Source organism: Pieris napi, chromosome W (assembly GCF_905475465.1).
Source record: "Pieris napi chromosome W, ilPieNapi1.2, whole genome shotgun sequence".
In the NCBI taxonomy this organism is placed as follows: Eukaryota; Metazoa; Arthropoda; class Insecta; order Lepidoptera; family Pieridae; genus Pieris; species Pieris napi.
In genome coordinates, this window is record NC_062258.1 from 1,858,393 (window position 1) to 1,871,112 (window position 12,720).

General features: G+C 34.4%; 1 long non-coding RNA gene across 2 annotated transcripts; it reads left to right on the top strand.

The window, feature by feature from the left end:
• The first annotated feature begins 2,022 nt into the window (after positions 1-2,022).
• LOC125062118 lies at positions 2,023-3,885 on the top strand. 2 transcript variants are annotated; one of them, XR_007119197.1, is made up of 4 exons: positions 2,023-2,583; positions 2,744-2,809; positions 2,915-3,365; positions 3,758-3,885. It is a non-coding gene; the product is annotated as an uncharacterized LOC125062118 (long non-coding RNA). The 2 variants fall into 2 exon arrangements; XR_007119198.1 differs by lacking the exon at positions 2,915-3,365 and having other exon boundaries at positions 2,027-2,583.
• Positions 3,886-12,720: the final 8,835 nt, after the last annotated feature.

A 12,720-nucleotide genomic window follows, 5' to 3' on the forward strand; every position in this document is an offset into this window, starting at 1 on the left:
AATCACAATCTCCAACTAATAACATTAAATAATAATAATTGACTCTATAAATTTAAATGCTTATACAAACCATAAGTGAAATAATTACAACAGCGATTGTTTACATTTAGAATTTGAACGTAAACAAAAAGCATGTTAAAATCCACATGTTAAAATAGCCCTTAATATCTACGTGTTACGAATTTTCTTTCCTTGAATCGAGATACGAAACAAAATTATTATCTTCGCACCTTAGTATTAAAGTTCAATATAGCTTGACCCTAGTTTCGGTCTTCAGAGATTAACCGAGTGTATGTCAATCGCGAATAATATTCTATGAGACCGAGAGCCGATAGTAACCGAGGAGCTACCATTTCATAGCGTTCGCTTTGAGACCGAACGGTCGTGTCGGTCAAACATGATTGGGATATAGCGGCTGTGAACGATTGTATCAATCACGCGATTGTTGCGACTCGGTCGTTTTGACTCGGTCGTTCATAACCGACACAGGACTAGTTCCGATATACACTGCGACCACTGTACAGAGTACCGTCAATTTAGTATACTGTGAAACCGTTTCTCTATAGCCAGCTATACTGGTTACAATTTAAAACGGAACGCAGCTTATTGTCAATTAAAGTTATTAATAACCAAACAATGTCAGTAACTCCCAAGGGACTTGAATTCAAACTTCTCATTCATTAACAATATTTTAATAACTTCTCTAGTATATTGACTTAGTAAATAATTAAAGAAAATATCTGCTTACCATTACTTAGTATTGCTGACTAGATTTTATATTTCCAAAGTTCATAAAGTATAAATCCACTTTATTTGATTAATTTAAATCAATATTATATCATTATCAGCTTCTATTAGAATTACAATAAAATATATTTAGAACTTCTAATTATGTTCATTAGTGACTGCTTTCTCATCTGAAATATACAAATAAAATGTACAATCATTTTACTTTGTGATTACATAATATATGCAATATTAAATGGTATATGTATTTTACAAATTAAATAACAATTTCATGAACTTACATGCAATATAAATATCAATAAAAGATATCCAATATAACTAGGATTTACCCTACAAATTTGCTGATTTTCTTGATATTTTCATATTTATCTGTGTCTATTATGTTATCCTCGCATTGATTCATAGAAAAACTAAAACTCTTAACTTAAAAATATTAATTCTAGTTTAAATTATTATAATTACACGAGAACGTTAAAAAAAGACAGATAACATATTAAAACCATTTTGTTAAAACGTCCAAAATATGACATGTTTTTAAAACGGTAGCAATTAAAGATGGCAATAGTTGTACTGAATTATTGCAAACAGCAGCTTTTGAGATCACGCTAAAACATGGCGGAGAAACGCCGTTTTTTCTACACTGCCGAAACATTAATTGGCCGTTGGCTACCGAATAGCGTAAGCGTTAATGTGTGTCTTTTTGTAGCACTGTCATGGCGTCCCTTATTGTATCCCGACTCACGCCTTTAGGGCCTAGGCTACCGACTGTCGACACGAGCTGTCATTTTCATACAAATTTAGTTTTCGACTTTCTACATACACTACTGTTAAGCCATCTTGGCTAGACCCCCTAGTCAGCTTCGTTTTTCGACACAGTTTTCAAATGAGTGCATCAAAGTTTTTCAATTCAACAAGAAAAACTATTATTGGAGTATTATCGCATTAAAAAAATCTATATTAATATTAACTGTCAATTGAATTAATACTACAAAGAAAGTAAGTTAGAATTTTAAATGTTTGTTATTAAACTGTAAGTTATATCAGCCGTTAGGCATTCAAGTGGTTTTGATTGATCACGTGATCAAAGCACTGCGAGTACCTTACCTCGAAAACGCCAGTGCTCGCAGTAGAAGTATAGCGGGGATTTGTGACGTCATATATTTCCTAGGACGCTGCGGCTGTATACTGCAGTCCATAGCGGAACAAATTTTTTAACCAGTGGGAGCACTATACAGTACTCGCAGTGTATATCGGAACATACCCTTAGTCTAATATAAGAATTTTGTCAATTAAATGTTAAAAAAAAAAGAAAAAAGTGTATACTCGTATATACGTACTATGTTCCACTTCATGCCATGTTTTCTTTTCTTAATAAGGGAGATGTTACGTATCTGTGATTTCATAATATCTGTGGGTTTCCGTTTCCTGTAGCATGTCTCAGACCGCGTGTCATGGCTGAATATTTCGTATTTAGCTTTGTCTAAATGTGCCAGTAAAGTGTTCAAGAAATTATGAGGGCTGAAGATGTGATAATTAAACGAATTTGGCTTTCTGCCATTCTCTGGTTTTATGTTTAAAAGCAAAATAAACCATTTTGAATAATAAACCATTAAACATAAAACAATAAAGGTTATCATTTATTGTGTGGTTTGTAGTAGTAGGAAAGTCAATAGGATTCTGTCCATCATTATGTTCATGCAAAGGTACAAAAGTGGGTGATGGTGAACCTCAACCTGAAGAGCCCTTAAAGTTAAGATGTGGAGGAGGAAGTCCAACACAAATACCTGAACTGAAAGAAATAGATCTAAGCAAACTATTGGCAGTTGTTGTCAGCTTGTAAGTTAACAACATGTAATTAATATTTTTATGTCAACTGCATGCTTATTTATTGATTTCAAATATCTCAAGCTTTATACTTTTTACTACATTTTGAATAAAAATTAAAAATAAATATTTCATTAAAACTTGTTAATTTTGAATTGTGGAATTGTTGCAGAAACTTATCAAGCAATGCAATAACAACACTCTGCAGAGAACTTAATTTACCAAAGTTACAAAAACTGTAAGTAATTGTTTGGAATTTATTTATTTTGCATATAAAACATGTTATTGTAAAATATAGTTAAATATTCATGATGAAAACATTTTTTCACAACTTGTTTTTCAGAGATTTAAGTAAGAATCAAGTTAATTTGATAGAATCTGATGCATTCTACAACATGACATCAATACAAAGACTTGATTTATCGCACAATCAAATAAGCAATATCTATAAAGAAATGTTTAAGAGTCTCATTAACTTAGAAAGATTGAATTTATCACATAATTATATCTCTGTGCTTAACACAGGCAGACTATTGGTTTATATTTATAATAATATTATCATGATATATCATTTTGAATTGGACTTGTTCATACTGTGACCAGAATCATATGAACCATACAGCATCTGTACCGTGCCAGAGTGGTGATGGATTAGCATATAGACATTGCTATGCAAATGTGACGTGGGGTCAAGCTAATACCACAGAATGTTCATACATAAGTAATATGTATGACCAAGTTGTTGCAGCAATTTGCCTTACATATATCCGTTGGCAGAAATTTTATATTTCGTCGTATGTATTTTTGTATGTTGTATCATAAAAAAATAGAAATTAAAAATTATGTCTAAAAAATAAAATAAAAAATTTAGGGGTGGACTACCCCTAAATTAATAATCTTTAATTACTCTGATGTGCTTTCCATCTACAGCACCGACACAATGAGGGAAATTAGCAGATACTTCGAATTTATTTGCTATTTCTAGCCAATCGTTCATACATGGCATTTTCATATAATTTGGGTAAAGTTCAGTCCATATTAGAGAACATACTTCTCGTATGATTACGCTTAAAGTTGATTTTCCCATTCTAAAACGATATTCAAGATCGGCTGATGAAGTTCCGGTTGCTAAATACCTGAAATTGCAAAAACATTATAAAAATAAAATGAATATTAATTTTTTCAGGTAAAATAATATCTCAGAAATGGAAGAATATAAGAGATGCATGGATGAAATGCGACAAAAAGATACGTGAATCGAAATCTGGATCAGGTGCAAAACCAGTACATAAATATCAATATTATGATAATTAACAATTTTTGAAAAAAATTACCCCACGGCCACCCCAATCTGGATCAAACATGCCGGAAGAAAAAAAATCTGAAGAGTCTAATGTCACCAAAAGAAAGAAAAACGAAGAAATAAACCCTGTAGATAAGAAAATGATTAAGTTTATGGAATCGTTAGAAAAAGATGACGATAGTAGAATGATGTCTTTTTTTAAACTCAAACTCAAACTCAAAATATCTTTATTCAAGTAGGTAACTAAGTACACTTTTGAATAGTCAAGTAAAGGTATAGCAAGTATTGAATATTATAAGAAATATTCAATATACGAGTAGAAATAGTTATAGCGCTCCACATAACAGTACGAGAGTTCAATCACAGGCTTCGAATTATAGCATTGAAAATGATTCATTACAAAGCATCACAAGTCCATCTACTTCAAGCTTGATTGATTTTGATTTTTCTACATTACATCAGGATAATTAAAAAAAAAAAATATGTTACTTTACCTCAATGTAACAACCAATCTCTCCTTAGCAGATATACTTGCTCGCATATTTGTATTTGTGTGTTGCAGTTTGTTATTTAATAAATCTAATAATTTATCAAATGTCTTGTAATTCATTCGAAAATAATCACAAAACTTGGCCTCGTCTTTTCGGAGATCTTCATAAAGTGTATGAAATTCACCATATTGCTCCCGAGCCGACAGCATAGGATGAACCCACAACTTTTTAACTCGTCGTTCTTTTTTCCATTTTCTATACATATAGTAAGCAAGCACAAACTTCTTTTTTTTCATTATATTAGACATGTTTGCGTCACGTGCTTTCTCGCGGCGTGCACGTTCGTACGCGGCCAGTAATGGTGGCGGGCTTCGCGCGACTCGTATCTACAGAGTAATTGTGTGGCGTCGGCGCGGCGACGGAACGGTGACGGCATCGTGTGCAGGAGCGCTTATGGCACAATTTCATATTCGGCTTACGCACCGAAACCAGAAAATGCTTTGCTAAATATTCCAACGGCTATCATTGAAGAGATTCGCCCAGAAGAGAGCAGAAGAGAGCAGCATCGAAGATCTCCAAGGGAATCTGCCGATTACAGATTCCTGGGAGCGGAGGAGGTAAAACATAAAATCTATTCAATATCTTTAACGTCAATAGCATGTAAGATCGACTTGACGTACATTTAATATTGAGTTGATTCAATATTGCATTTAACGTCAAACCATAAAATGCAGAATATATTATTATCTAATATAATATAAAATTCTCGTGTCACAGTTTTCGTTGCCGTACTCCTCCGAAACGGCTCGACCGATTTTGATGAAATTTTTTGTGCTTATCCGGTATCTATGAGAATCTTTTTTAATATTTAGATATTTTTTTATGTTTTTATTTTTTTTATGATACAGCATTAAAAAATACATACAACCCCTAACTTTCACCCTTCTACGATCAACCCCTATTTTTTTTATTCATATTCATAATTTATTTTTAAGAATTTATTTATCTTATATATACATTGCTTTATGATAAACTTACTTTAACTTAAACTTACTTTAATTAACTTTAACTTAATTTAATTTAATTAATAATAATAATAATAAACTTGACAATAAGCTTAAAGCTATGTATTATACTGAGAGACTGGTGCTTGAAAAAGGTTGGGAAAACCTGTTATTACAAGTCACCAGTCCCTCTTGAACATAGTGTTGCAAAAAGTATTGCTAATTGCTAACAAGTCACTAAAAACGAACGAAAATAAATAATTTATAAAAATATATAAAAAAATAAATAAATAAAAAATAAAAAAATTGTAAAAAGTGAAAGCATTTGTGAGTGTGTGTGTGTGAGTGTACGGGTCAGTGTGAGTGCGTGTGCGTGTGTGAGTGTACTAAATTCAGACTAGTGTGCGCGAGAAAAACGTTCCATTTATTAAATTAAATTAGAGGTCGTAATAGATTTTCTGTGCTTTGGTAATCAAGCGATTTGAGATATTTAGTTACTACTTTTTTACAATTGTATTTTGTGAGATGATAAATTTGAAGGTGTTTGTTGAGTTTATTGTATAAATGGGTACCTAGGAAGCAATACGAACTATGGGAAAGAGCTGTTTTGAAGAGTTGAGGACGGCATACGGAATCCTTTCTACGCCTTCCATCTACAAGTTTTTGATCATATTCTATCTCAGAATGCTTTGTAAGAATAGTGTAGAGGATGAAAGTTTGTCTTACGGATAATACATCCCAATCCTTATACAAGTCAGCTGTGGGAAAGCGAAAGGGGAGTCCTGCACCTACTTTCAAGATCGCACGATGCGCTCTCTCGACCTCAATGAGATATGTTTTGGCAGCGCCTCCCCACGAGGGTATACAATACACCACCAAAGAATGACATAAGGCATAGTATACCATCCTAAGGACGCTGCGATCAGCGATGTGCTTGAGAAGCTTAAAGACAAAAATAAGTTTCCGTAATTTTAATACCAGGGATTCGACGTGCCTGCTAAAATTTAATTTTTGATCGATGTCGACACCAAGGTATTTGAAGTGGTCAGTCCTTTGAAGATTAGGACAAAAGATCTGGGAGATATTGCAGTTACAGTTTGGTTCATGAGCGTATAAGGCCAGCGAAGGAGGTGGAAGTTGATTTGATCTCCTGGCAAAAGTCATAAATTTAGTTTTAGATACATTTAGCGTTAAGATATTGTGATGAAGCCATTTGGATACTGTTTGAAAGCCAATCTGAGCTAGACGAAATACCTCATTCCAGTTGTCTCCACTGAAGAAAAGCGCGGTATCGTCCGCAAAGGTGAAGATTTTGCCCTGCTGTAGGTTAAGCTGGCAGAGGCCATTTATGTAGATTAAAAATAGGGTAGGACCGAGGATGCTGCCTTGAGGCACGCCAAACTTAACGTCACACTCATCACTAACATGGTTTTCGACCTTGACTCTGTGTTTTCTATTACTAAGATAGTTTGTTAGCAGTTTTAAGGGTAAACCACGAATGCCAAGTATTTCTAGTTTAGATAATAAATGTGGGATGGAGACAGTATCAAATGCTTTGGCCATATCAATAAAAATAGCCAGACATTTCTCTCTGTCATCTAATGAAGAAACCGCAGAGTTTACTAGGTCTTGTACAGCACTGCTTGTGGACTTTCCTCGACGAAAACCAAATTGGGAGCGTGAGAGGAGTTCATTATTTTCAAGGTACGTTGTCAGTCTGTTAATAACAGAGATATTTTGGATTATTGCTATGAAATTTATGCAATCATATTAATTAAAATTAATAAAATAATTCTATTATTTCGTTGGTACCTCGCGTTAACAGAATATCGTTGAAAGCGAGAAATCCGGTCATAATCCGATTATAATAAATTGCATGAGGGTTTTCAATTTTATTTAAAGGTTTACTGTCCTTGATACAATACCGTTATTTGGAGATATTAATGAATTCAAAATTAATACATTATTAGGGGATAATTTATTTTTATAACAACAAGGTACCGCCTGTTATACATGAATGATAAGACTTATTAGCTGATTTTAGATCAATTCGCGAGAGACCAAAAATAATATAATATTTCTATAAGTACCTAGCACCTATACCTATCTACGGCACCCATACCTACCTACACCTATACTATACATGAATGTACACGAAGTTTTCTATTATTTGCCTTAAAAGACATGAGATTTAGTTGAAATTTCTTGCTACCTTACCTTTATATGTACCTTAAAAATTATTATTATAATTTTTTTTTATTTATGTAATAGGAGGCAAACGGGCAGAAGGCTCATCTGATGTTAAGTGATACCGCCGCCCTTGGACACTCACATTGCCAGAAGGCTCGCAAGTGCCGGCTTTCTTTTTTTAAACAATCGAATTTACAGTAATATCTTGCTACTGTGTATGTTGGTAAAGTTTTGTATCTATGAAATATTAAGCATTTTGTTTATTAAAGTCACACTGAAGCATGTCTTCATTTCTCAAATATGCTTTAGTATTGCAGTATTGTACTCCGACTCTTAATACCGATCAATGGTTTGATTCTCGTATTTCAACAGCGATAGAACTTCAAATTCTAGAGACTAAACACTCGATTTTGATATTTATGCCATACGTGATAAGGCCTAGATTTGAACGCAATCTAGTACCACAAGTGCCGATTTCAAATTCTTGAATTGCACCAAGTTGTTTACCAAAGTGAACTTTATGTTCACCATATACAGTTAAATTTTCATTATCGTCGCTCTAACAAACCTCACAATCCTATCGAAGTTGAGTTATTAGAATCTAGACACAATTGTACGTCAAAGTAGCTCAAAGATCATCTCGGTTGAGAAATGAAACCAAAATGAGAAAAGTTAATGGTCGATACTCTGCGCTGCGATTCTATTGACGTTTCTTGTTAAAAATAAATTAATATGTCCCTTGAGATAATAAAATAACAATTGTCAGCAGCTATAATCTAATCGTTGTATTTAAAACTCGTTATATACATAACGACAATTAGTATGCGAATACAAGTAGAGTGTAAAGTGGTAACCCACCAATGACATGAAGACTACGTATCGGTAGACTTTTGTGCTTTGTAGACAGCAATATAATATAATATGCGATTGTGTGTATATATATATACTAGCAGACCGGCCAAGCGTTGCTGTGGCTAAGGTTTTAGTTTTATTACAAAGTAGTAACCTATTCAAGGGAAACAGTAGGAGAACACCAGTCATGGGGATCACCGTGCTTTTTTGGTGGTTATGCCATTAAATTGTAGCTTATGTTAAACGTTGGTACTTTCAACACAGCGCCATCTGTTAGAATAGTGACTATCAAATAATAAACAAATATTTTGCAATAAAATAATATTGCGGGTATAAATTGAGATGTAGGCTATCCTATCTTTTAAGTTAGATCAAACTGCACACGGTGTGCAAATTTGATTGTAATCGGTTAAGTACTTTAGGAGTCCATAGCGGACAAACAACGTGACACGTAATTTATATATATTGAGATATATGTATATGCATGGTGTAAATGAAGCCACACTAAAAATTGTTCCACGTCTCTCGCTGATCACGACTGCTGTACTAAAAGAGTTTATATTACCTGTTTATTAATTTAAATAAAAGTATAAAATTCCACCGTTCTTTAAAAGGCAATATAGAATAGCATATAGTTAACTAACTGACAGGAAGAAAGATTTTTGTTACTGCCCTGATTGCAGCCACATATAACAAAAAACTTAAGCTAATAAAAAGGAGCTTAGTGAATATAGCTCTGGAAGAAATATTATCCAAAGCCTAGTGATATTTGTATACACTGATCATGAAAAGCAAAGTAGTCTTTGGTTTAAGGAAATTATTATAACTATATAATAATAATTAGACTCAATTTATAATATCCAACAGTGACAACTTGGTGTGACTCTCTTGGTAACCACGATTGCTGCACTCGATGAGTTATGTGAATAACGTGATTCGTATTAAAGCAGCTTTATTTAAATTATAGACATTCTCAAATATGTTTTACATCCAATTAAAAGTATGATATTTAATAATTTGATCATAACGTTGAGTAATTAAATTCTTCAGTGCGTGATGCATGTAAAATTGATCATTAAACGAAAAAAAAAAAAAAAAAAAAAAATCTTTATTTTTCTCCACAATCTTACATTGATATTAACTAAATATTAAGAAACAGATATATTGTCGCAAGGAAACATTATAAGATTGTGAGAGACTGGTGACTGAACTAAGCAGGGCTTGTATCTCAGACCACCAGCCTCTCCCCACATGGTGTAAAAAGTAACCAGTAACAAGAGTAAATTATTAATAAGGACATTTTACAGATGTAACATGGAGAAAAGAGGTACCTAATTAAAATATGTAGGTGTGCAATCGCGCCGATATAACATCCGTGCTAATTATTATATATATTATTATATATATATATATTAGTACTTAGATAAATATATATATATATTAGTACTTAGATAAATAGATAACAGTACATAAATAAGTATAAAAATAAATAGTAAATCAAAAATAAGCTATAAATTGTAAGTTAGACCATTGGTTGGATTAAGTTTTCAGTCTCATCATAGTTGAGACCTTGTATGTAGGCAGTGACCTTCTTTTTACAACTGAAGGATAAGAGTAAGTGAATATTCAGCTTGCGATTTAGTTTGTTGTAAATAAAAGGGCCGAGGTAACAGTAGAAGCGGTGGGAAAAGGCAGTGTAGAGAGAAGGAAGGTGAACAGGGGGTGGGCGGCGAGCAGATCGAGAGGAAGAAGGACTAGGTTTATGTTCGTGATGCTGTTTGAGGGCTGTGTTTAGGATGAACAGTTGACGTACTGTAAGTATCTGAGCTTCCTGATAGAGGGTGAAAGTAGGGAAAAGAATGGGTTTGAATAAGCAAACTTTTAGAAGAGCCCTCTGGGCACGTTCCAGGGACAGCAGATGGGTTTTGGCTGCACCACCCCAAGTGGTGATAGCATATAATAAAACAGATTGACATAATGCTAAATACATCATTCTGACTATATGAGGCTCGGCAACATGACGAATTTTCTTAAAGATAAACATGAGTTTGCGGACTCTACCACACATATTCATAAGATGGGCCTGAAACGTGAGTCGACTATCTAGTGTGATGCCAAGATACTTAACCGTACAACCTCTCTTCAATGTAGCGCAAGAGCATGGAACAGAAGGAACAGAAGAATGTGTATGGGCAGTTAAGGAATACGGGATTAAGGCTATGGGAGGAGTATATATGGAGAAGGTAAGATAGCAAGTTTTCTCTATATTAAGAGTTAATAAATTTTGGCGCAGCCAACACGAAACGATATCAAATCCGGTCTGTGCATAAGAGAAAGCTTCCCTCCAGCTTTTTGCAGAGAAAACAAGAGCAGTATCGTCGGCGTAAGAGACCAATTTGCAATTAGGTATTTTCAGGGAACACAGATCATTCATGTACACTAGGAACAGCGTAGGACCAAGAATGCTGCCCTGGGGGACTCCGAATTCCACTGGAAGGTAAGAGCTGACATGGCCATCTACCACTACACATTGACTCCGACCGCTGAGGTAACTTTTAAATAAGGAAAGTTGAACTCCTCTCACTCCAAGCGCTTCCAGTTTCTGTAGAAGGATTTGGGCCGAGACAGTGTCGAATGCCTTCGCGAGGTCTAAGAATATGCCCAGACACTTCCTATGGCTGTCCAAGTTCCTAACTATGTGATCGGTTAATTCATGGATGGCATCCGATGAAGATCTTTTAGCTCTGAAACCGAATTGGTTCGGAGAAAGTAATTGTTTATCTTCCAGATAACTAACGAGACGTTTGTTTATTAGGCGTTCAAGGATCTTGGACAGTGCTGACAGAATAGAGATGGGGCGATAGTTGTCGACACTGCCACGGTTGCCGGATTTGAAAATGGGATGCACTATTGCCTTTTTAAAAGCGGATGGGAAGATTCCCGTACGCATACTTAAGTTACATACATGGGCGATTGGTGTAGCTAATATTTTAAGGTTGCGTTTAAGTATGGCAGACGTGATGTTGTCCCAACCTGCAGCACAGCTTTCTTTCAAGGAATTTATAGTGATTTCGACTTCTTCAATAGAAGTGTCGAGCATGACGAATGATTGGAGAGGAAAAGGAGGATTTGGCCGTAATGGAGGTGGAGAGTCGTGTTGATGATTGGATTGTATATTTAAGGCAAGCGATTTTCCGATACCCACAAAGTGAGAGTTAACATGGTTTGTTGAGTCTTTTGGATTCGCTCTACATTTTAGGAGGTCACTTGGTCTATCATGTTTTTTATTAAGATTACTAACGTCTTTTATAGCTGTCCAAAGTTTTTTGGTGTTAGTTCCTGCATTTAGTAGTAGACCTTTTTCATAATTCTTTTTTAATTTCTTCAGTAGACTATTACAGAAGTTCCGGTATCTGTAGTATGTTTTACGCAGAATATCATTTTCAGGTTGCTTTTTTAGTTTTGGAATGCATTCTATCTCTATTACGTATACATTTAAGTAAGCCTGGGGTCATCCACGGCTTGATGATTTTAGTGCGGTGAGAGCGAGTCATTACGGAGGTGTGCATAGAGATAACTGATTGAAGAATTTCTATCAAATTGTTGGTTGCTTCTTCACAGTCAGTGTTATTGAGAACAGATGAAAAATCTGTATTCAGGAGAGACTGTGAGAGGCTATCATGATCCACTTTTTTGATAGATCGAGTAGGAGCAGAGTAGCGTTTCTTTATATCTAAGGACATTACTACTGAACTATGATCAGTGATTGAAGAATTGATGACAAGAGTAAGAGCAGTAAGAGGTGATTTAAGAATACCGTGATCAAGACACGTAGAAGAAGGAAAACGAGTAGGGAAGGTATGAGTTGGGAGAAGCCCATGGTAAACCAACATAAAGGATCTTAGAAGTTATAACCGCTTGACACGAATTTTAAGAAAGGTGCGATTTTTTTGACGCCAAGTGTATTTTATCTGAATAAAAAAATAAATAATAATAATAATCAGTTGTGAATGTGACTTAACATAGTTTATATGACTATTTCTCTATTGTTTTTGGTAGTCTGTGACTTCCAATAGCGATTTCATATTGAAAATGCATTCAAAAACGTCGGGATCGGTATCGCTATTAGATAAGTTCGCGCTGGTCTTAGAAGGACTAGGAAATACACTCCGGGTTTTTATTTATTCTGATCATGATAATAAAATATTTAGGATCGTCGATCCAAACTATATTTGCATTGAAAATAAGTTTAAAAATATGTTCCTATATCTTTAAATTCAAAGGTTATTCCCTTCAACGTTAGTATTAG